This window comes from Diorhabda carinulata, chromosome X (genome assembly GCF_026250575.1).
Source record: "Diorhabda carinulata isolate Delta chromosome X, icDioCari1.1, whole genome shotgun sequence".
NCBI lineage: Eukaryota > Metazoa > Arthropoda > Insecta > Coleoptera > Chrysomelidae > Diorhabda > Diorhabda carinulata.
The window spans coordinates 29,658,309-29,681,521 of record NC_079472.1 but is presented as its reverse complement, the minus strand read 5'-3'; the positions used below and the strand labels follow the sequence as shown (position 1 = coordinate 29,681,521).

The window sequence follows — 23,213 nt, the reverse complement described above, 5'->3', positions numbered from 1 at the left end:
GTCTTATAGATTGTTTTGGATAGAAACAAACCGTGATTCCTGTATCTGTCGTCACTTTAGTTTTTTTCACGAATTCTGACTATATTAACCATAAACCATAAACACGGTTCTGGAAAAATTGAATTTTAGAATATGATTATAATGCATACAAACCGCAATTTTTACTCACGTTACTACCAAGGAATTACGATACTCTTATTGAATTCTGCGTTCTGATCCAAGGAAAGTTACAAGAACGTATGACAATTTAGTTCCAACAAGACGGTGCGTCCATCCATAGTACTTTAAACGTTAGAGTACTCCTTGAAAATATGTTTAATGGGTAGGTGATTCACAAATATTCAGATATTTTTTGGCCTCCTAGGTCTGCTGATTAGACTCCCCTTTACTTTTTTTATGGGGTTACTTAAAACAGCAGGTTTATCAGAGAAGACCATTTGATGATGTAGACCAGGGATGAGGAAACTACGGCCTGCGGCCGTCTCCGTTCCGCAAAGCGTTGAAATCCGGCCCGCGACCATCAAACAAAATTTCAAGTACAGCTTTCTTATTATCAGAAATTACATTCTCTTCAATTGGCAGTGCGCGTCGCACATAAAACAACATGTGCGAGCGCGGATGGGGATATGAGCGAAAACCGAAAATGAAGCTCGAGTAGGTGCGTCTGTCGTCGAACGCGCTACCCATTTGTAGCAACTATTTTTGAACATCAACAAATTGGAATTTTATAAGTCCTTATCTTGGACACAATACCCAAATATAGTTGCCCATGCCCAGAAAATAATGGCTACGTTTGGTACAAGCTATTTGTGCGAACAAACGTTTGCAATAATGAAACTAAGCAAAAATTGTCTTCGTTCCCACAAAGTCCAGCTTCCCTCAACCTTTTACTTCGCAGTTAACTCGAGCTCAATTAATTGCAATTGAAAATGTTATTTTTCTAATATTGCACAAAATAAATAAGTGTTTCAGAAAAATTAAAGTAATACTTTTATTTTAGTAAATAATGTAATGCTACAACTTGGCCCGCTATATATTTCTTAAACAAAAATCGGCACGCCAAGAAAAAGTTTCCCCATCCCTGATGTAGACCATCTGGAGAGTATTATTTCTGAAGAATGCCACAAAATTAATCCAAATATGACACGGAAAGTAATACAAGAGTTTGATAAAAGAACAATTAAATGTTCACAAAGAGAAGGTGGATATGTCGAAGCTGTAGAACATCGAAATAAAATTTAATTTTGTTTGTTTCTGTTTAATAAATATTCTTTGTATGGATTTTTCAATTTCTACAATAAATAATTATTATGCATTCATTACGTATGTAAATTGCAAGATTGTTCAAAAAGTAATAAATAGAAAGATTATAATACGAGGCATATTTTTTAAATAAGTACCGTTTTGCGATTCCGTCGCCGCAACCCCAAGGTCGGCGTTCCGCACAAGCGCGCTGGTTACCTACATCTCTTGTCTACGCACTGACGCCATTACAGTCTGATTCTGAACATTGTGTACTTTCTTTACTGAGATGCCTCCGACAATCGTGAGTCCCGCCGATTGTGAAGTACGGGCTGTTATACGATTTTTTAGTGCTAAAGGCATAAAACCGATCGATATTCATCGTGAAATCTGTAAGTTTACGGACAAAACATTATGAGTGATGGAATGGTAAGGAAATGGGTGAGAGTAGGGTATCGTTTTGCTACATGACAATGCCCGTCCACGTCTGGCTAATCGGATCAAAGATCTCATCAAATCTTTTCAATGGGAAACTCTAGATCATCCTCCCTACAGCCCTGATCTGGCGCTCAGCGACTACCATTTGTTCCTACACTTGAAGAAACACCTGGGCGGTCAGCGTCTTCAAGACGATAACGAAGTCAAAACAGTTGTGATACAGTGGTTAACAAGTCAGGTGGCAGAATTATATGAGGAGGATATTCAAAAACTGGTGCCACGTTATGACAAGTGCTTCAATATTCACGGATATTATGTAGAAAAGTATATTAGGGTACAGGCTTTCGTGTAAAAATAAAATTATTTCGATATCTGCACTTTTTTTATTCCAAAACGGTACTTACTTAAAAAATATGCCTAGTAATTTTAACAGATAAGAGATAAATTGTATCTAGCTAGAATAATTAATACGGAATGATTAGTAAATAATCACAAAACCTGAATTTTCATAATAAATGGCTATTGTATATTTGAATATAACATTTAATTCAAAACAACTTTACTTTATAAGTAAGTTTCTAAATTGTGAAAAATAAAGATACTTTTCTCTTGCACAAATTTAAAATTTTTTGACAAACCTCGTATACTGCTTTAAAAAATTAATGTCTGATTATTGTATTTTAACTTTTGGATCATGCAGAACTTTTTTTCACGAATAACTCTTTTTCATAAAACCACTAATAAAAAAGTTTTCCAACTAAAGTATTAAGTATATGGAAGTCTACGAATAACACGGATGAATGGATGGAAAGGACTTGATTTTTTTCTCCATAAAAAATAAAGCATCACCTTACGTTTCAAGGAAATTGAACTCAACTACCAAATGAAACGGGCTCGTTTTCATGCCGTTAGCCAGTAATAGATATTAAGATCTCATGTTACTACTCCAATGGGTACCAGATGAGTACAAGCCATACAGTCAAAGCTGCATGGTATTATATTCTTAATTGATGAGAATTGAAAGATTAGTTCTAGTGATTTCTAAAAAAAATTAATTATAAATATCAGACAACATCGCGATAATAATTATTATTAATAAATAATTGGAAAATTCGAATGCCAAATTTTCATTTCAAGCCACAATAATGTAAGTCTAATATTTTAAGGAATGTCCCGAAATAAACTATTATATGTCTCAGGAGACTGTCATTTGTCTTTCTATAGACTTTCTTTGACAAAAACAGTCATTTTTCCAATTTTAAAAATTGAAATCCAAATTGCGTCGGGAGATTTCGGATTAACACACAAATCTACACTGCCTGATGCGAGTTTCGTTAACAAAGTTATCATCTTCAGATATCTAAGGAAATTTTACCTTCGATGTCTGAAGATGATAACTTGTTTATCGAAAAATCAGTGTTTAGGAGAGTCCGATTATTAATTAAATGGGCCACTACAAGCACGGACGATGCGCGGTGTTCGTTGTTGTCATGGTTTGAGGTAGGGCCGAACACTGTGGCAGGGGCGTACTGCCATTTAAAATCAATGAATAAGTTGGAGAATTATAACATGATAAAAAAATATTATTTGCAAGCCGTTATTTGTTTAGTTACGTTCCCAAATAATTTATTTGCGTACTATACAGTCCAATACTGAATTGTTTAATAATATTATGAATATATATCCTTGTTCTGCTTCTCATCAAGTCACTGACTTTTGAGATGATCTCTCCCGTGACTATGAATATTAGCCCCTTATTTCCAACTCCTTTTGGAGGCATTATAAATGGGTTCTAAAATGAGGTTAACTAATTTAAATAGATTTAGAATACTCGGTTTATATTTTAAAGAAAAATTTGAGTACTCAGAATGACATTTTAGCTATTATCACTGACCTATACAAATGCAAATTAATACGAAAAGTTGCATCACATGGAAACTTTTTTTTCTGCTAACGTGCTAACATCACTAACGTGATTGCGAAAATCCACCAAATATATGTAATATCTCAAGAACTGTTTATCGCGAACAAACTATTGCAGGGTTCAAAGTGATTTTGACATTCCCTGACTTTTTTATCTTCCTGGCAGAGCTCTGGGCAGTAAGAAAAATTGATGTGAAACAGTCATTTTTGTCTCTTACACCGTATGGGTTCGTTTTCTCCGATGGATGGGATAAATTTGTGCCAACTTTAAACGGAACATGTATAAGTTATAAATATGGACTATCGATAACCTATGAAGAAAGTTTGCTGAAGGGTGTGCGAATGTGTCTACTTTCGGATGGGGTAAAAAAATTTTCATACTTTCGAAAAAAATTCAGATTTTTCTTGGTAAAGATAAAGTTGTGTCGCGTGCAAAAATTCTTATATACACGTTAAATGTAAAATTCTTTGTTTACATGGCGATTTGTAAGCTTGTCGGTGCATATGTGTTTGGGGAAGGTTGACATTGGCCCATTTAATTGATCGGGTGACTTGGGATCAGCAAATTAGCGGGGAAATCATCACACTATTTTGTTTCTCACTATTTTAAAATTCCATTTCACAGGTTTTGCCTGTTTTTCTGACCAATTTGAACCCTGTATTGATATATTATTGAAATGAGGGATAAAAAGGGCGGATGTAATTTGGGCGCTAAAGGATTAATGTACTTTTTACAACATGTAAACTAGGCGCCAAGACCGAAGGGTCATTTTAATCCTATGTGTATTTTGGGCGCTAACCGACTGAAGTACATGATTTATGAAATACAGTTATTTATTAAATCACCGATATTTATAATAAGATATATTTTGTATTTTTAGATTTTCTTATAAGAGAAATGACCTATTATCACTTAAGGTCTGAAAAGATGATAGTCGGGCGGAGCCAAATCTGGTGAATAAAGGGAGTGTTCTAGTAATTCAAACCTTAAATCACGAATTTTTTGCAGGGGCGTTGTCCTTTGGATATCTTTCCGCGTTTTTTCTCTTTAATTTTTTCCCGTAGAGTGGTCAGTAATGTCGAATAGTAATCTCTAATTATTGTTCTTCCCTTACCAAAAAAAAATTAATCCTGATTACTCCATGGCAATCCCAAAAAACTGCAGTAAGAACTTTTCCTGCAGATTTTTGGACACGAAACTTCTTAGGTCTTGGAGAACCAGAGTATCGCCATTCCATCGATTGTTGCTTTGTTTCTGTATCGTAGAAATGTACCCAATTCTCATCCATAGTAACAATTCGGTTTAAGAAGTCTACATCGTTTTCAAATCGAGCACAGATTCCTCACAACATTTTTGTAACCCTCTACAGAATAATGTAAATTTTATATTTCTTTATATTTTTATTTAGTACTTAAGTACATATTACATATAAAATAAGAGATTAACTAACCTAACCGAACCTAACCTAACCTAACCTACTTAAAAATCTATCTTCTTAGTCAGATAGGTAAAGAAGGATGGTTAGCGCCCAAATTACACCCGCCGAATAAAAATGCTACTTGAAAAATACAGGGTGTTTCATTTAACTTGAGAAAGATGATGACAGCTTTTGTGAGAGATTTCAAAAATTCCATGGAAATTAATAAAATTTCGTTAAATAAAACATTCTTGTATCTTCAATATTAATGACGATAAATGGGATGTCAAAATATAATGAATAGTTTTAACATTATACGAGTATGTGTGTAATTTTACTCATGTAATGCACCAATTAATGCATATTGATTCTATTGTACGATAATTTTTTAATACATTTTTCTTTCAAGCACAAACATAAATATTTACCACTTCGAACCAAAAAATATTGAACACTTAATAACCACCAATGATGATTTAAATAAAATAATAGTTGGAAAAATAAACGTCTACGCCTATGACTCCATGCAGCAAACCAATCGCAAGCTAAGGGGGCTGCCTTTCGTCGAAAATGGGTTTCTACGTACATTCCTTAGCTGGCCCATTCACTTCTTCACCGGACTAGCAGTAAACTATGTCTTCTTCATGTTTATACCATCTGATTCTGCAATCTGGGTTCTAGCGCACGCCATATTTGTATATACTGATTTTATATTGATAAATGAGCCAACGGCTTCTGAATTTCCTTAGCATTTGTTGAAATACTTCGTCGATAATAATGTATGCACCAAGGTTTATGGAGCTCTTAATCTCTAAGTAGTATAACAATGGTTGAGTCGTCGTTTAGAAGAAGTGAAGACGAAACCCAGACTCATTGATACGAACAATTATGTATGCAATAAATCAAATACCATTAATTTGTTTTGTGATCTTCTTGATGTATTACATTAATAATACGAGTACATATAATCATTTCAATATATAAAAATCGAAAACGGTGATATCGAATTATTACAAGAGCACCTTTGTGTATAGGAAAAGGAGGAAGAGAATTTTTGAAATAATTTCTGTAACTTAATAACCCTTACACGAGGCAATTCCAAGCAGATAAGCTGCAAACGTGAGATAGCTTTGAAGCTTTGATGGACGATTTAACAATTTAACCTTTCCCTCATTTTTCTTCCAAAATCTTTCATTAAAATAGTAGATGAAGACATGAAATTAATTATTCAAATGTCTTATAATCACTCACAAAATATGAATTCTGCAATCAAAACCGTTTGGCAGATATTTGACAAAAATCAACCCATCCCTTTCATGGCTGACTCTCCCTTATTATCGGGTTAAATACTTAAACCAGTAGCTTCGATACTGGACGAATATTAGCTCAATAGATATAACGCTATAATTAATCCTCCCTCAAATTGAATTCGCTCGGAAATAAAAGCTTGAGGACCTCTCGCTTTGTCATCGTCACACTCCTGCATGTCTATCTGAGCTTGCAACACAGGACTGCGATTTATCGGAAAACAATACGTGACTTTGATTTGCTATTTTTCAAACTGAGCTCTTTCGTAGTAAATTCAACACTGCAATCTACTTTTCACGGGAAAATTGTTGTGCAGTAGCAGAAAATGATGGAATAGTAATAGTATGTAGTTATATCGTAATTGTTTTCATTGCTTACTTCGTGGATTCATCAGGAATTGGTTTGTACTATTACGAAGTTAGTGAATACCTGGAGCGTCTATCAGTATTCGAAAATCTGAAAAGCTTCAAAAAATATTTCGGGGCATTGGTTCCCAAACTTTTTAGTTTCATAGACCACTTTCTAAATTTTGCTGCATCCGGTAAACCTGCAGCTACATTACTGCCAATTTCCAAATCTTGATAAAAAGTGAAGATTAGATTTATTTATGTTGTTACTTGTTTCAACGAATTAACAGTTTTCGAAGAATGATAGGCTAGAATTGATTTTTTTAGGGTTAATTATTTGACAATAAAATCAACTAAACACATAGAGCACAGTTGGCCAATCGAAAGAGTGACTGCATTCAACACTACTTTTTTTTAAATCTACAGTGTTTCACAGCACAAGAACCAGTCAATTCTCAAAAATTTTATTTAGAAAACTTCTCAATCGGGGTGGTAAAAAGAAATGTAGTAAATTTTCTTGTATTGTAGGTATTTACCAATGTAAAGATGTAAATAATAATACTATTAATCATTATTGTTATAACAATCGAAATATAAAATTGAACAAATTATGAATATTTGTTTTTAGTTTTGTAGAAAGAAACGCAAATCTCCCCATTCTGTGATATTTAACCTGCTTCTTTTTTGTTAATAAATTTTTAACAGCACTAAAACTTTTTTCGTCAATACATAACGAGGGAAACGCGATCAGGAGCTTTTGCACAATTCTCCACAGTCCGGAAGATTTTTCGTGTAGTTATAGCCAAAATTTTTGATACACTTTTATATGTTATGTAATATCACATTCTCCAATTCCGTATCATCAAATGGATTTATGGTGGTATTTCCATCTATAGAATATCAATTAAATGTTGAACTTATGTCTGAATATCTTCATTAAGGTATTCTACAAGCGATAAGTTGAAAAACAGTTAAAATTTGCGCCGATTAATATTTTCCTTCATAAATTTTAATTTACCCAGAAAAGCGGAAATTACACACTTTGTTTTCATTGAATTGAGGCTGTCTCCTTGTAACTATTAGTTGAAGTCATTAAATTTTTCGATTAAATCTGTCGAAATCTAAGTAAAAAAATAAATAAAATTTTGAGAAACAAGCACCTTTCGACAACCAGTGTACTTTGGTATGTAACAGCAACCGTTGGAAGTCTTCATCATTTTTATCGCACAATTGTGCAAATGAGCGCGTATCCAATGCATTGCTTCTTATTTTGTTAACTGTAATAATCACAAATTGGTGCAATCTATCACTCAATTTTTTTTCTCTACTAGATGTTGTCAGAGAGTCTGATAGTTTATAAACCCACGATATCGCCCGACCATGGCAGGAGCGAAATCGATTTTTCCTTGAAGAAATATCTCAGAATATTAAATATTGAATAACCTTTAATGTTCCTCTTCAAAGTTTTCGCAAAGAGTAGCTCTTCATGAATTTTTTCATCCATAACAAATCGAACATATACCAATAATAATGCTTCATTGCCATATAAAGTTGACTTGTCCAGTTGAATAGAAAAATGAGGTGTTTGCAGATAATAACACAAGAAACTTCAACATCGGTGTTCATCAATACGTCTTCTACAGTGTTGTAACTAAGAGAAATTCTTTTGAGATTTTGCTATAAGTAATGAGATATTGTATACTGTGCAAGGTGGTTCTCTTCTTTTTCCTTCAATGTTTGGAAATCTTCACCTATTTTGTCACGAAGACATCTTTTTAGATGATCTTTCAGCTTTGATGGTTTCATAGAATCATTGATCAAAACTTTGTTGCATAAAATGCATGTGAGAAATCGTTTGTCTGCCTTTGATGGAATTACCTACATGTAAATAAAAAAAAACTTGGTTTTAGTAATCTTATGGCGATCTAACTTATTAGGATATGGGTGATTCCGTTCTAACTGTGATTTTTTGTATTCAAAATTTCAAGATTTTAAAATTTAACTTTTCTAACTTTTTTATGCATATTATTCATCTATTTTACTGTAAAAATAAAACTCTAAGAGGAATTTACTACAACTTCAAAGTATCACGAGCAAGACACAAATGTCGGATTTTGAGTTCCACGGTACTGACTCATTTATCCACGGTACTGACATGGTAACTTAAGATATTAAACAACAAGTGCATCAATTTTCCTCAGTTTGATCATAAACATTAGAATTTATAAGGTAATTAGTTTAAATCATTTGTTACGACAAAAAAAAATAATAATTTATCGGTAAATTCTAGGAATGGACATGACACGGTACTGACATTCAAGTGATGTAGTATAAGTTTTCTTTAAGTGGCAAGTTATATTGTATAAAAATAATGTTTAAATATCTTAAGAATTATTCAATTAACACAAAATTTTTATTAATTGATTATTAATTAATGACTAGTACAAAAAAACAATACAGGACATTGAATATCACAGTTAGAACGGAATCACCCATATGGCTATTCTAACAGAATATGATTATGAAAGCAAAGATTAAATAGTTTTACACTCAATATATAATATATACAAAGTTTATAATCCAAGCGGTTTCGACAACAAAGTTGTCATAATTAGGATTTAAATAATATGATTAATCAATTATTATATACATTATGAAATAAGCAAATGTTCCGGAGGCGAACTGTTTCTTATTGTTACAAGCAATAGACCGCTAAGATTCATAATAGAGTTTTATCAAAGCGGCTGAACTTATTTATTTATTATATTTTAATATATTTCTATAAATTCTACAAAAGTTTTTAATAGTTATTCACCCAAATGAGTAAAGTAATAATTTTTTCACGAGTAGGACGGTTTGGCAATTCTTACGAGTGAAAAAAGTTGTTTCAATCACGGGTTTCATACAAAAAATTTTTCTAGGTCCGTAGACATAAAAAAATCGACTAAACTTTTATCAATTTTTATTTTCTAATAGTAATATTAAAAGTACAACTGTAAGCATTATTAATTTGAAGTGAAGAAGTTACAATTTTCACTGCGGAATCCATTTTGTCTTTTATTGAGTCGTCTACGTAACCCTCCGCAACTGTGTTGGATTTCCACCCAACGCGATTCTTTAGTTGACTTATATCACCTCCGGAATCCATTAACAGAGACGCCGAATAGCGTCGAAATGTATGCCCAGTGTAGTTTTTTGTATAAGGTAAATTCAGATATATTACGATAAGCGAGGGAATTTTTTAAAAGGTATTGGTATCTACAACTTGGGTTTTACATTTTCCATTTCTATATTGCGAAAAGAAATGATCTGTTTTGACATTTGTGGGTCGGTGGTTTTTATATTTTTTATAAATGTTTAACAAATTTAATCTATTGTCAGATATTTCACCAATAACACCAATGTTGAACATGAGTTTTTGTATCAGGTACTGTGGTAATTAAAACATTTCCGGTATTATTAATATCGTTACACATTTTATATAGTTCCTCCCTCCCCAGAGCTTCTGCGATTCCGAATATTAAAGCAACCTGAAAGATGTTACAAATAATATCTAAGCTCACATTAAAATTTATTGCTGTCATACCTTATGCATGAGACAATGATCGTCTGGTGCTTGCAACAAAAACTTATTAATTTCTTCACAGGCAAATGTTTTAGATTTTTTGGGTCTATAGCCAACAGATTTATTTTTCAAATATGCAATGAGTTTCAAGTACTTACTGATGTCTACGTCGACCAAAGTATTGAAGACTTCCACTTTAAAATTATATTCCTTTAAATATTGTTCCCTGGATTTCTCAGGGAGAATATTCATAGTCGCTGCAGTTGTCGATTCAACAACATCTGGTATGCAGTTTAAAATTTCTTCACTATTACTCTCCATCACTAATAATAATACTACTTATATACTTTATGAATGCAAATGAATGAAAAAAAATGTGAATATTATAATGGACGTAGAAAAACAATATTTTTATATCCAAACTTAATTATAAATAAATTAGATAGGCAATAAAGTAATAATAATTCAAATTCAACTAATCTAAGTAGTTGAATACTACACATATACTTATTACAATATAAAATTTATATTGTAATAAATAATGTATGTTTAATGTAGGTAGTAAAAATAGATTTGTTTCCATTCTTTGTTTAAAATAAATTGTAGGATAAATAAAATATAATATAAAACAATATGCATATAGCAAATAAGTAGGTAGGAAGGTACTTACTTTTTCGACACTGGCAATCACTACTATCGATTCACTTTTCTTTATGAAATTCCGGAAACAAATTCGTAACGTTTATCTTTGACATACGTATTTATATTGGTGAGGATTCAAACATGTTCATACAATATTGCAAGCACGTACACCACAAGTCATATTAATTTACATGTTTGAACTAGCGTTACGGACAGGACGGCGACCGGCGCGGCAACGGCAAGTATCGACGTACTGAATATCGAAGATGCAAGTTTTCACAAGTAACAGTCGCTGAACTTCTTCAAATATTATCTGCCAATATTGATAGGGGAAGTTAAACCAACCTTTTAGTTCTTTGCTATCGAAATCAAATAAATTTTCATGGATCCGCGCTTACACTTGTAAACCACCATTTTTTGTCACGCCTAACGTAGACCTCTGGTGGTCGGCCTGGAGAATCAAGGTTTTAGGTCCTTCGATTGGTTATAGAAGCAGCAATCGACTGATTATTGATAATTTTCAGTAGAAAGTTGTACTCTTTGATTTCTGGAAGAAATTGTTGAAACCCTAACAATATTTCCTTTTTTAATGTCGTACGTTTTTTCTCCTACAAGAATTGGCTCTACGATCACTATAAAATTCCAGAACACTATAAATATTTAAGTTATTTCGTTCTCTTGTCGTCGAAGCCTTCAATATTATTTCACGCCTGTCAGGCTGTAATTTAAACTTTTTGTCTTTTATCTATTTTCTTATATATGTACGAAGCCAACGTTTTTAATGCGTAGCTCTTGCAAGCGTGATAGTGCAGTCAATTTAAGAAAAGTTCGTTGTCATTTTCTTTATCATTGAACAGACGTTACTCATCAGGTCTATACTCGTTATGTGTACTCTTTTCCAAGATCATTCTCGGTAGGAAAAAAGACTATTAAATATTTTTTTTTCCACATTTCAGTTCCTATAGATCAAAAGCTCCAAATATTTTATATGACATATATTTGTTTTGAACAATATCTATAATTGATATTACATACAAAAGTATTTTCGAGAAACCTTTAAAATCTTTGCCGATGGATGTGCAAACTTAAGTTTCGCTCCATGAGGGAAGACTTGATGTTAGGTTCAGTTACTGACAGAAGTTGTGTTTCCATTGCGAACAACAAACTTTATAAGATATTTTTTATAAAATATAAACCTGTATCGACATCTGGTCCGCAGTTTATTCTTTCTCGACGCATCAACAGCTTTGTGAATCGTATAAAAATAGATGGCGAGTTCGATTAAAAGGCCAGTCACCTATCAAAATTCGCGCCTGTTTAAGTGGAGCAGTAGTTTGGTAAGACAAACAGAATATCCATTCATGTGTGCCTTAGCTTATTTCATTCCTGAATACGCAGCTACGATCTGAGCTACACCAAGAATAGGCTCTGGGTTCATTGGTGGTTTTGCTGATTCCTATCTGGCGATCAAATCAAGTTCGTCGTTGACTTTTTTGTCTGAGTAACCGAGCACTCAAGCGAGCTGGACTTTACAGCCATCACTCAACAGTTCAGTAGAATTTTTTGTAGTGCAGCACAATCCAAGAGCACACTATTTCGGTCGTTATGACTACGTTCCCCTTACAGGGCCACATTGTAGGTGAGAAAAAAGTTGAACCATCAATGTGCATGAATGTAGCATTCTTTATTTTGGTATCCACGTATCAATGCCGAGTTGAATCCAGAGTGACCCCTAGATATATCACCTGTTATAATTAGGAGTACCATCTTTTTCAGATTGACTCCACAGATTTACGTGTCGCAAGGTCTTTGACATGAGACCACGTACACACCATGTTCACAAGTCCGCCTTGTTTATGTCAAGGATTAAGTTGTCAACGACCAGACACCACAAGATTGGATAAAAAACTCATTTATGTACATTGTAGTAGCAAGATTTTTTCGAATCACTTTCTTACGCGGATAATGCGTGAGGAAAACATTGAGCCATAAATTGAACAAAGGAATTTCTATCATTGATTATGTGAGAATAAAAAAAAATTAAAATCTTGTTGAATACGTCCTTTGAAATTCAATGCCAATTCATCCGTACTATACGTGTACTGTTAAATAATCTAGTTATAGACACAAAAACGAGTTTTCTTAAAGAACACCGTGTTATTATTATCACTAACGCTTTTTTCACTTTTTCATATTTTATTATCGAATGTGAAATATGAAGTAAGCTGATGTGGAAACAATATTCGAGTATCGTGAATTCAACGGGACGGGAAAATTTTGAATTTAGACTTGCCGATATAAAGAAGCTTCGAAATATAACAAAAGAATTGACTTCACGACGGTATAAATTGGTATCGTGGGATAAAATGATATTACTTTTATCATATTGAATACAAAAACTTTATCTTTATGGATGCCCAAGAAAACATATATTTTTGAGCATCACTTAATTTTTGTTTGTTGCCATTACCATACACCGAGGTTTCAACAACTTTCTTTACATAATCTTAAATTTCATTGTAAATCAAGACCTGGGTAGCTTGATGACTTCATAAAACTGATTGAGATATAAACCCTCCAAAATTAGTAAAATATACTGATTAAAATGATATATAAGGGGTTTATTGATGCACTGCGACTTAAAAGAACTATTGTGTCCCACTCTTCTGGAGTAAGGCTTAACTTAAATGTTACAGCTCCTTGTTCAGTTTCAGAGCATTGATGCTCTTGCCCGTGTTTTTAATTTTTATTTTTCCAAATTACTCAATATTCAATAGTTCGATGTATTTATTTGATATTTCACAGTAATAAATTCCGAGGAATTGCCTCGTATGTAAGATTGGACATAAACTTATCTTTGATTCATTTTTTATTATTTTCAATTTTGCTTTAAACTGGTTTCTTCCTGAGAAATTGAACGGTTCTGGTCCGGTGAGGGCAGTCTGTGTTCCTTTTAGGTTCGTCTTATCGTATCTATTGAGAACTCTCCGGCTTGGACCAAATTGACGCTCACTGTAATTCCTTTCACTCCCACATAGATGCAAAATACTGGTTATTGTTAAACTAATTTGTTGTATCGGTTTTTGGTATTGCTATATATTGAAGAAAATGGTATTAATAAATGTTGATAATTGTTGTGGATTGATTGTTCGGGTTAAAAATCACATCACGTAAACTTGACATATGCTGTTCGAAGATTACTAGAGGATTTAAAAATAATCAGTGTAAATCATTCAAATCATTATCAATACATTTCTCCACAGAAAAACCTAGAGCAGAAACGCCTAGAATTCTGTTTACATTCATTACAAAGACTGGAAGAAAGAGTCTAATTTATATTTGAATCTACTTTTTTCTGCAGAAAAATGCACTGGACAGAAAAAATAGATATTCATCACCGTCCCCGGAGGGACGGCTCCGAATGGAAGTGATGCTGACGATGTATCGGCACTTTTGCTGCTTGCTTTGTTCCTAAATAAGACGAAAAAAGGATCATGAACATTGGTCCTTATCGAGTGAGTGGTGAGTAGCTTGAAACGAACGGCAAAGCCAAAAAAGACCAGCACAGGTGCAGAGGAGAGTAGCATTGAGAGTCGCTTTTGCTTATCGGACGGTCTCGGAGCCAATTATAATGGTGATTGCGGGAGTTATGCTGGTAAAACTTCTTGTTTTGGAAAAAATATACCTGACATAGGGGGTATTCGGAGTGACGATAAAATAAAGGAGAAAAGGACTCGCAATATAGAAAAATGGCAGAATTCTTAGGAGCGAGATGAGAGAGGGAGGTGTACAAAGCGTTTGATATCAAGACTGCAGCCTTCGTTAGAAAAGTTCCATGGAAAAGTTAGGTATTATCCAACACAATTTTTATACAGATATAGGTAAGTTGCGCGCTACTTGCAGAAGATTAAGTAGAGTAATTTGCTGCTGGATGGAGTACAGAAAGTTGCTCTGCTCACGTTAGTCTATTGTGAAGGAAGAGGAATTGGAACTACACATCGGCGAGCTTTCACTAGATGTTAAGAGAAGTGAACCTCTGGAATCTGTTTTCTCAATACAATCAAGTAATTATGCGCATCAAAAGTAAGAGAAAAAAAGGAGCGAGCCCAAAGGGCGAAAGAGGAAGCCCTACCAGAAGAAATGTGTTAAACAGTGCCTGGTTGATGTTCGGAAAAAGGGGCAGAGGATTAGTTGGTAGGGGGAATTATGAACCACGACTAAAGTAAATACATTTCTTCCGCTGAAAAAAAAACAAAGGTAGAACTAATTCTGCCTGTGGACTCTGATAATTAGAATTCTCATTGTAGAAGAGCTTTGAAAGCAATGCGAACAATATTCCCAGAATCACTTTTCGGTACTACAATAGATCGCGTTTTCGTATAGAATTGGATTTTCGGTAATCTTCGGGACTAAAGTTGTAAAACTAATAACGTGATAAAACTGTATGTTTTATGTATTGATAGTATCTTGAAACTTGAAAACTTGAAACAAATAAATTTGAATACATAAAAGATATTCCTTTTTCTTTAATTGATGAACACTTGAATTAGTTGTTCAGATTGAGTAAGGCGCTAGTTCTTTTTTGTTCGATGAAATTGGTTTCTATATGAAAAATTATTACAAAGATCTACAACCCTTGGGAAACATATTTGCAGCCTTATTATTTTATGTAACAGGAACATATCAAAGAGTTATTGGACAATAATAAGATGTATCTATGTCCTAATAAAATATCAATTCTATGAATGTTTTAATTAATATTCTCAAGTGATCTCAAAATATCTTCATGCATTCTGTTCCAATTAACTTAACTATTGTTTTTTGTTTTTTCAATACATCTTTTAGGGTGACTATTTGTTGTATACTAACTGCACATTGTTCTCTATTGGAAGGCCATCACTATAGTCTACAATTATTCCTCCAACTATCAGATCTGCTTCTTAATCAATTTCATGATTCCAAGAGATACTAAATAACCTTTCTGTCTACAAATCTTCTGTAGCTGAAATCAAAATAAAAACAATGGAGTCATTGAATTTTATTTTAAAATTCAACCTGTCACAAGTCTTGTATCCTGTCGCGGTGATTCAAAATGCAGATTAAACTTGGTGTTGAAAACTTTATTATAGTATTTATATTTTTTAGCTTCAGTCATTTCAGTACGACATTTTTCTTTATAGAGAGCGTACATCTTTCGGATAGTTAACCCAGGATTTAAAAACTTTCGGTTAGGATTACTTTTTCGGGTGTAATGGCTTTGGTATGCTGGAAAACTTTGGATGTGAGCTATGATGTCAGAATCATCAATCGCTTTCTGACATGAGTCGATATAATCTTCCATCACTAATTTGGAAAGTCCTTACAAAAAAAATATTTCTTACATACTAAGTGTGTCTTTATTTTGGACTCAAGAAAATACTTAAAAGATACGTTTTTTCCTGCACGTGACAGATCTTTGGAGCGTGTGCTGTTAACTCTCGTTTTTTGCACCAATGCGTAAAGATAAGAATTTTGCAGATTAAAGTCTTTTAAATTCCAGAATGATTCAAACATTTATTGTCTTTCACATTATGTAAATACCCTAAAACATTTTTTAGGACAACTACAGTCAATATTTTCGAACGTTTTACCAATTTTGGCATCTCCCGTTCTAGTGATATAATCCTTTCCACTGTTACGTAATAACTTCCTTTTATTAACTGCCCAATTTTCTTTAAGGAGTGATCTTTTTCTAGACTTAGACGGTCCGGGATCTGATAGACTTGGCTGAATACTATTTTCATCAGAGCGTGTGCTCGTATCTGTTTCTGAAACAAATACAAAAATCTTAAAACGAAAGAACAAAAACTATAGAAATTACTTTAGGAATTATATTCCTATAATTTTTATTTTGTTCATAAAGCTAATAAACTTTAACTTGGTCACGACATTTTGAGGTTATAAAAACAAAGAATCAATTTATTACTTACCAGATCCTGTATGTAATTAAGCTTGTATTCAGATCCAGAACCACTAAAATCTTCTATGTTCGACTTAATGCTATTATAATACTACAAAAAAACTTATTTTTCAAATACTAAAGAAAACTCTCACGAATTGTTGAACATGTGTCACAATATAAGTGAATTAACTCCGGACTGACTTCATTATATAAGAGATTTGTGACTTACTTCACTGTTACAGTGAATAATAGGTAAAATATGTTCCTTGACGAAACCAGTAACGACATCTATGGCGGTATAGCAGAATAAGTTGCTTCACTACCTATATATTCTTTATAATAATTTGTATTCAATATGTATAGAGAAATAGAGAGATTAAATCCTCTCTTTATTTGTATTGTAATGTTTTTCGAATTTATCTACACTCTTTCTATTCGTGGAGTTAATTAATCAACACTATGTCTTACATTCTCAATTTATTTAAATACTATACACTACACTTAACTAAATTAAAATAATTCACTTTTCACTATCACTTAACTAACTTAAATAATCTATTTAAATTCTTCGATTACTTTGCTAATTTGTTCTGTTCACTACGACTAATTATTTTAAACTGAACTAAATCGCGCCACACAAACGCCGTCGCCAAATTTTAGAATTCTACTATATCCAAGTAGGACCGGCTCCAGGGCGGACATGAGTTCGTAGCAGTGTACTAATGCAGCTTAAATAAAAGTTAGTAGACCAATTTCATGGTACGGTTAGTTTCTAATCGCTGTTTGTATAAGCAGCAATGTTGAATGTTATTTAAAAATCCAGGAAAATATTATATTTCACGTGACTCATTTTTCAGTATGCTGAAAATAATGAGTTTTTAATGTTCTACTACCATAAAACGGAAACACTGTCTAGTAGAGTTTCCTGGTAAAAACTAGTTATACACCAATCATTCTGTTAAATGATGAAAAACACTTTTAACTAGTAATTCCTTGTCATAACTAGTATTTCCTAGTCAAAAATTTAAAAAAACTCGTTTTAACGCGTTGTGATTAGTAAAAACTAGTTTTAATGAAAGGGGTTTGTGAAAACTAGAAATCGGGCTTTAACTGTAACATATTTTTGTCATTTTGTGAAATGAAATGTTGCTTCTTTTGCGTAGATTTTTTATGTTATTTAATTTTGGAAATATCTTTAATATTCTATCTACAATTTTTCAAATACCTTTATTCCGTTGATATTTGATAAAATAACATCATGTATTAGTAATATTCAATTATAAACTATTTTAAGTAAACATACTCAGAAGTACAAATATCCGAAATTAATAAATAGCAATTATTCTCTGAAATGAATGGTCTCTATTTGAACACAAGCAAATTACACAGTTGGATTAGTTCAAAAAACAAATTACATCCAAATTTAATTATGTGAGCAAATATGGGACCTTCATATTTAAGGCACCAGTGCCAATTATAAATTAAATTAATGTTGAACCGGACTGAAACCATAATGCTTTAGTTCCGCATGTTAGTAGAAAATTTATTAGAGCACATTCGCACAGCAGATATTGTAAAGTGGTGGTCTAAGTCAATCAGGATGTGGGTTCCTAATTTCAAGTGGAAATTGCTTGCAGAGAAAGCTTGCAAAGTTTTGTAACGTATATATCAAAATGTCATCCGGTGAATAACCAAGAATATAACTAGCTTTTAATAACTAATTAAATTGGAAGCATTCTAAATATAGCTATAGAATGAATTGGTTTGAAAGTTTTTACGTGATTATGGTTCAGATCACTTAATTATCATTTTTAGTATTTAGCTGTAAGATCTTTCTAAGACAGTATATGAAGCATGTATATAATAAGCTATTTATTCAAAGATCTTAATCTTCAAACCAAATTAGGTATTAGAAATATAGTAGAGAAGAAGTCATATTTTCTAGAACATTAAAAGTAATGTGTCATAACGCTTGTATATCTCATGAGTAAAATTTTTTCACCACCAAGAAATTGAGTAAGAACACATTAAATTGAACTTTACTTTTAAAATAAAATAAAAACAAAAGACAACAACTTATTATCATACTTCACCATGCATCAATAATCGCATTTTGAGCGATTCTGTTATCTTTCGTTACCGATTGCTGCGTCTCAGTTTATCGTTAGTGAAGATTGCGTTTACCACGTTTATCGTCTATCTCCTGGTGTTTTTTGGTATATAAGTCTTTTTGACTTAGATCATATATACTTCTTCTTTCTTTTTCTGCTTCCTTATATGTCTCAAGTCAAGTTTGGTATGGAGCTAATGAGCTAAATCTTAAACGGCCTCACAGTTACATAAGATGTCGAAGATGTCCTTCGTGGTGATTAATTCTCACTTGGCTGCCATCGTTTTACATTAAAGAGCTCCAGTTCCCAAGGATGCGCCAAATCGGGAAAGAAGGCCATATTTCGCCGATAGCTCTTCTTCAGGTTCGGGTACACTCGGTAATACGATGCTCTTTAAGCTTAGAAACGGTGGGTCTTTGTAGCGATTGAAATGGGCTCAGGGAAACGAAGCTTTTTTAATAAGCCAAGTGCCATGGCGCTGGATATTGGCCGGGCATGATATGTTTTTTGTCAACTTGCTGTTTAGTCCTCTCAATAGCATTGATAGCAAATTTTCCGATGGAAGGAAACGTAAACTCATTTTTGGGGTACATTTTTTACAGTAATACGTATTTTTCCATGAGTCTCATTTAAGGCAACATGACTTGTTATGAGTAGACTGAGTTGTGCCACACGGGAGCAGAATATTTTCCCGTTAAGAAACACAAATTCAGCGTTGAAGTTTTTACTCCTCTTCGGCAGGTCGTTTTTCTGCTTTCGTATTTGCCTTTTTTCTGATTAAATGTGACGTAGAGAAAACTCAATAGTACATGTGAGTTTCCATAAAGAATTAGATTGTTTAGTTTATTAAGTAACGTATTATGGTATTATCATATGCTGCTGGCAGGTCAATGAATATTACACCATTATTACTACACTTATCGGCAGCATGACTAACCCTAAAGCCGGTAGGTTGTGGGATTAGTTTGTTGTCCAGGTTGTCCTTGATAGTATTTTTCTTTCCAGGGATGTAAACATGTGACACAGTAAAGAGAGAATTGAGACTGCTCTATTTTTCCAATTTCGTTGCTCTTTTTTCTGTGATTTGAGCTGTTTAAAACTTTTTTTATTGAGTTGACGCTTTTAAACTCATACATCTCTTCTTATTGCATGTTTTAATTTTTTGTGTAATTATGTATGTTATCGTAAGACAAGTATGTGCACGAAATATATGGAGAATTTGTAATCTTGCTTAAAAACCTGGGTAAATCCAAATTATAGCATGAGTACATCGAAACTATTATTTTAAAATTATACTGATCATTTTTCTCAATTGAAATCTTTTTGATTACAACTAATTGCTGAATCATAATCGTGTAAAATTACTTTCAAGTTGTCAAGTAACGATATTTTCAAATTGAAATTCTTGCATGGGCAATTATTGACGAGCCAGTCTGCAATATATCTTGTTTTTCTTCAACTTTTCAGTTGCTATTTAAAACGGCGTGTATTTAATATATATAATTTATAGGATTCATATGAAAAAAATATATTTATATCATGAATAAATGTTGTTTAAAAGCATAAATGATAAATTTTATAATTTTTTTTAGAAATGATAGGAGAAAATATTACCAGAAAAACTGTGGCTGAGATAATTTGTTCGGTTAATTATTTCAATAGAAAATCATGCCAGAAATTTTTAATAAATTATTTTTAGAATTCAGCAGAAAAAATAAACTAAATATTGGAGAAGGTATCCAAAAAGCAAATTACCGTACAAAATCATATCTCTCATACCTCACGTCTCTCAAGATGTTTCCATTTTGGAAAAGTTATTTTAAATGTTTGGTTGTGAACCTGTAGATAACTGTTTATGACTAGTATTTCCTTGATTCTTACTTGGAAATCTTCCCAACGTCCATCAAAGTTATTTTTCCATCGCCATATATACTTTCTTTAATGTCTGTTACCGTAGGGTCATTCTTTTGTCTAACTTGTCTTATAGAAGAGTATCTTAAGTACTACGCAAGAGCAAAAAAAACGGATATTCCTAGTCTATTGCTTCATACGGCTTTGGATTGCGTCGAGCCTCTCTAGTTACTGCCAAATAATCACTAGGCAGATAAATTTCACGATTCCTTTGTTTTGTCTCAATGACGGCATGCACTGAATCACACTACAAGTACGTGTGTCCAGATTCCATATATTTTTGAAAAATAAGGATGATATGGCTTATAGAAAAAATAGGGAGAGCCGTATTTCTGTTTTGATAACAACATTCATGTGACCAAATGATTATAATATAGGTGTGTTTCAAACAAGTCATTTTTTTTTCTAGATAATCTAGGATACAAGAAACAAATGTTAATCACTTTAATTCCGAAATCTGATCCTCTGAAAACCAGTAACATAAAGTACCATATCGAAAACAATATAATTGTTCACACAGAGTTTTGTTTTATAGATTGCTCCTGCTTGCATTCATTATTCAATGAACTGTTCTTATCAATTTTTTTTCTGACGAGCTTCATATTTCTTTTAATATGTTCCGCTTACTCATCTTCAGATTTCCCGGTTCATCAGAGTATCAAGTATTACACTGGTCTATAAAATTGTAGGAGGTATGGAAGGAATATTTTTCCTTGTAAAGAGATAATTTCAGATCAGATATTCATATGAAAATAGAAAACACTTAATATTTATCTTTCTACAACCAGTGCACGAGCCAAACAACCGTCGACAACCGGTAGAGTTTGGAAGAAGATATCTCATTAAAAATGTACTAAACAGTGTTAGCTGTAACGATTAACTAACTCACTTTTCATTTTGTTAATGACCATCTGTTGTGTTGAACAATTTACGATATTGGCAAACTGGGTGCCACTGAGATATGGTGCAATGTTGCGAACAGACGATACTGAATTGCAAAATTTCCCTAGAGAACAGTTTCCGAGTCATCCCTGGATGTTCCAGTTAGCACATTTCTACTATTTGTGTTGTTAACTGGAAATAACAGAAACGTTTCCCAAGTTGAAATCTATTTAACTTTTTTTCATATTTTTTTGTGTTTCATTTTATCTGATATTAAGGACTTTAAAAGACATTTGAATTATGAAGGAGTATACCTGCATATACGCTTATGTGTATCGACATTTTATTAAATTCCAAAATATGAAGAGAAATAAGGACACGCTCCATTATTTATTTACCAATTTGAACTTTGATCTTCACTCAAGTTATTATCTAAGGACTAACGAAATAGAATTGTTTTCTCCGGGAATCGTATTTTTTTAAATCTCTAATTCTCATACACAGTGACAAATTAACAAAACCATTAAGGAGAAAAATACTGGAAGAAAAAGTAACACCATTAAACAAGCAGCAGATTTCGAAGTAATAAAAAAGTTGTTGCCGCTGATGCGGCTCACAAAGAAATATATGAAGTTTATGGTTACTGCTCTGATTGCTCTACAGAGCGCAAGTGTCAGAATTCCGTGCTGGAGATTTTTCCCTCAAAAATCAACAACGTTCTGGTCTACCTACTGTAGTTGATTATGATCTAATTAAAGTCATAATTGAAGAGGATCGTCTCATAACTGTTCGACATATATCGCACACAACAATTGAAAAACACTTAAAATGTCTTGGGCTGGTTAAGAAGGTAGATATTTGGGTACCTCACGAAGTTAAAGAAATCAATTGACCTTTCTTGAAAAGAATCATCACTGCTGATGAAAAATGGATCTTGTACAGTAACATAGTTCGAAAAAGATCATGGAGCAAACATAATAAACCAACACTAACCACGTCGAAAGCTGAAAAACAACAAAAAAGGCTCATGCTGTGAGTTTGGTAGGCTTTCAAAGGTGTTGTGTTCTTTAAACTGCTTCCAAGGAACAAAACAATCAATGTTTACTGTCAACATTTAATGAAACTGGATGAAACAATCCCGAATTGTCAAACCGGGAAGGTTTACTCTTCCACCATAAAAATGGAAGGCCTCGCACATCTTTGGCAACCCGTGGGAAACCATTGGAGCTTGATTGGGAAGTGATGCCACATCCCCCATACAGTCCTGATCTGGCACCATCTGATTATCATTTATTTCGAAGTTTGCAGTATTCCTTGAACTCGTCACAAATGATGACGACCCTCATCGCACTTGGTTCAGTTTTTTGCTGATAAGGACCAGAAATTTTATTAACGCGGAATCTTGAAGCTGAAAGAAAGATGCAAAAGGACATTGAGCAAAATAAAAGTTTTTAATTGATTAAAAACTATTCTTTTTTAAAAAAA

General features: G+C 33.0%; 1 protein-coding gene across 2 annotated transcripts in view; it reads left to right on the top strand.

Moving 5' to 3' along the window:
- LOC130900878 (putative polypeptide N-acetylgalactosaminyltransferase 9) overlaps positions 1-23,213 on the top strand; it is a 276,483-nt gene that overhangs the window by 77,823 nt on the left and 175,447 nt on the right. The gene's annotated exons all lie outside the window — the stretch shown is intronic.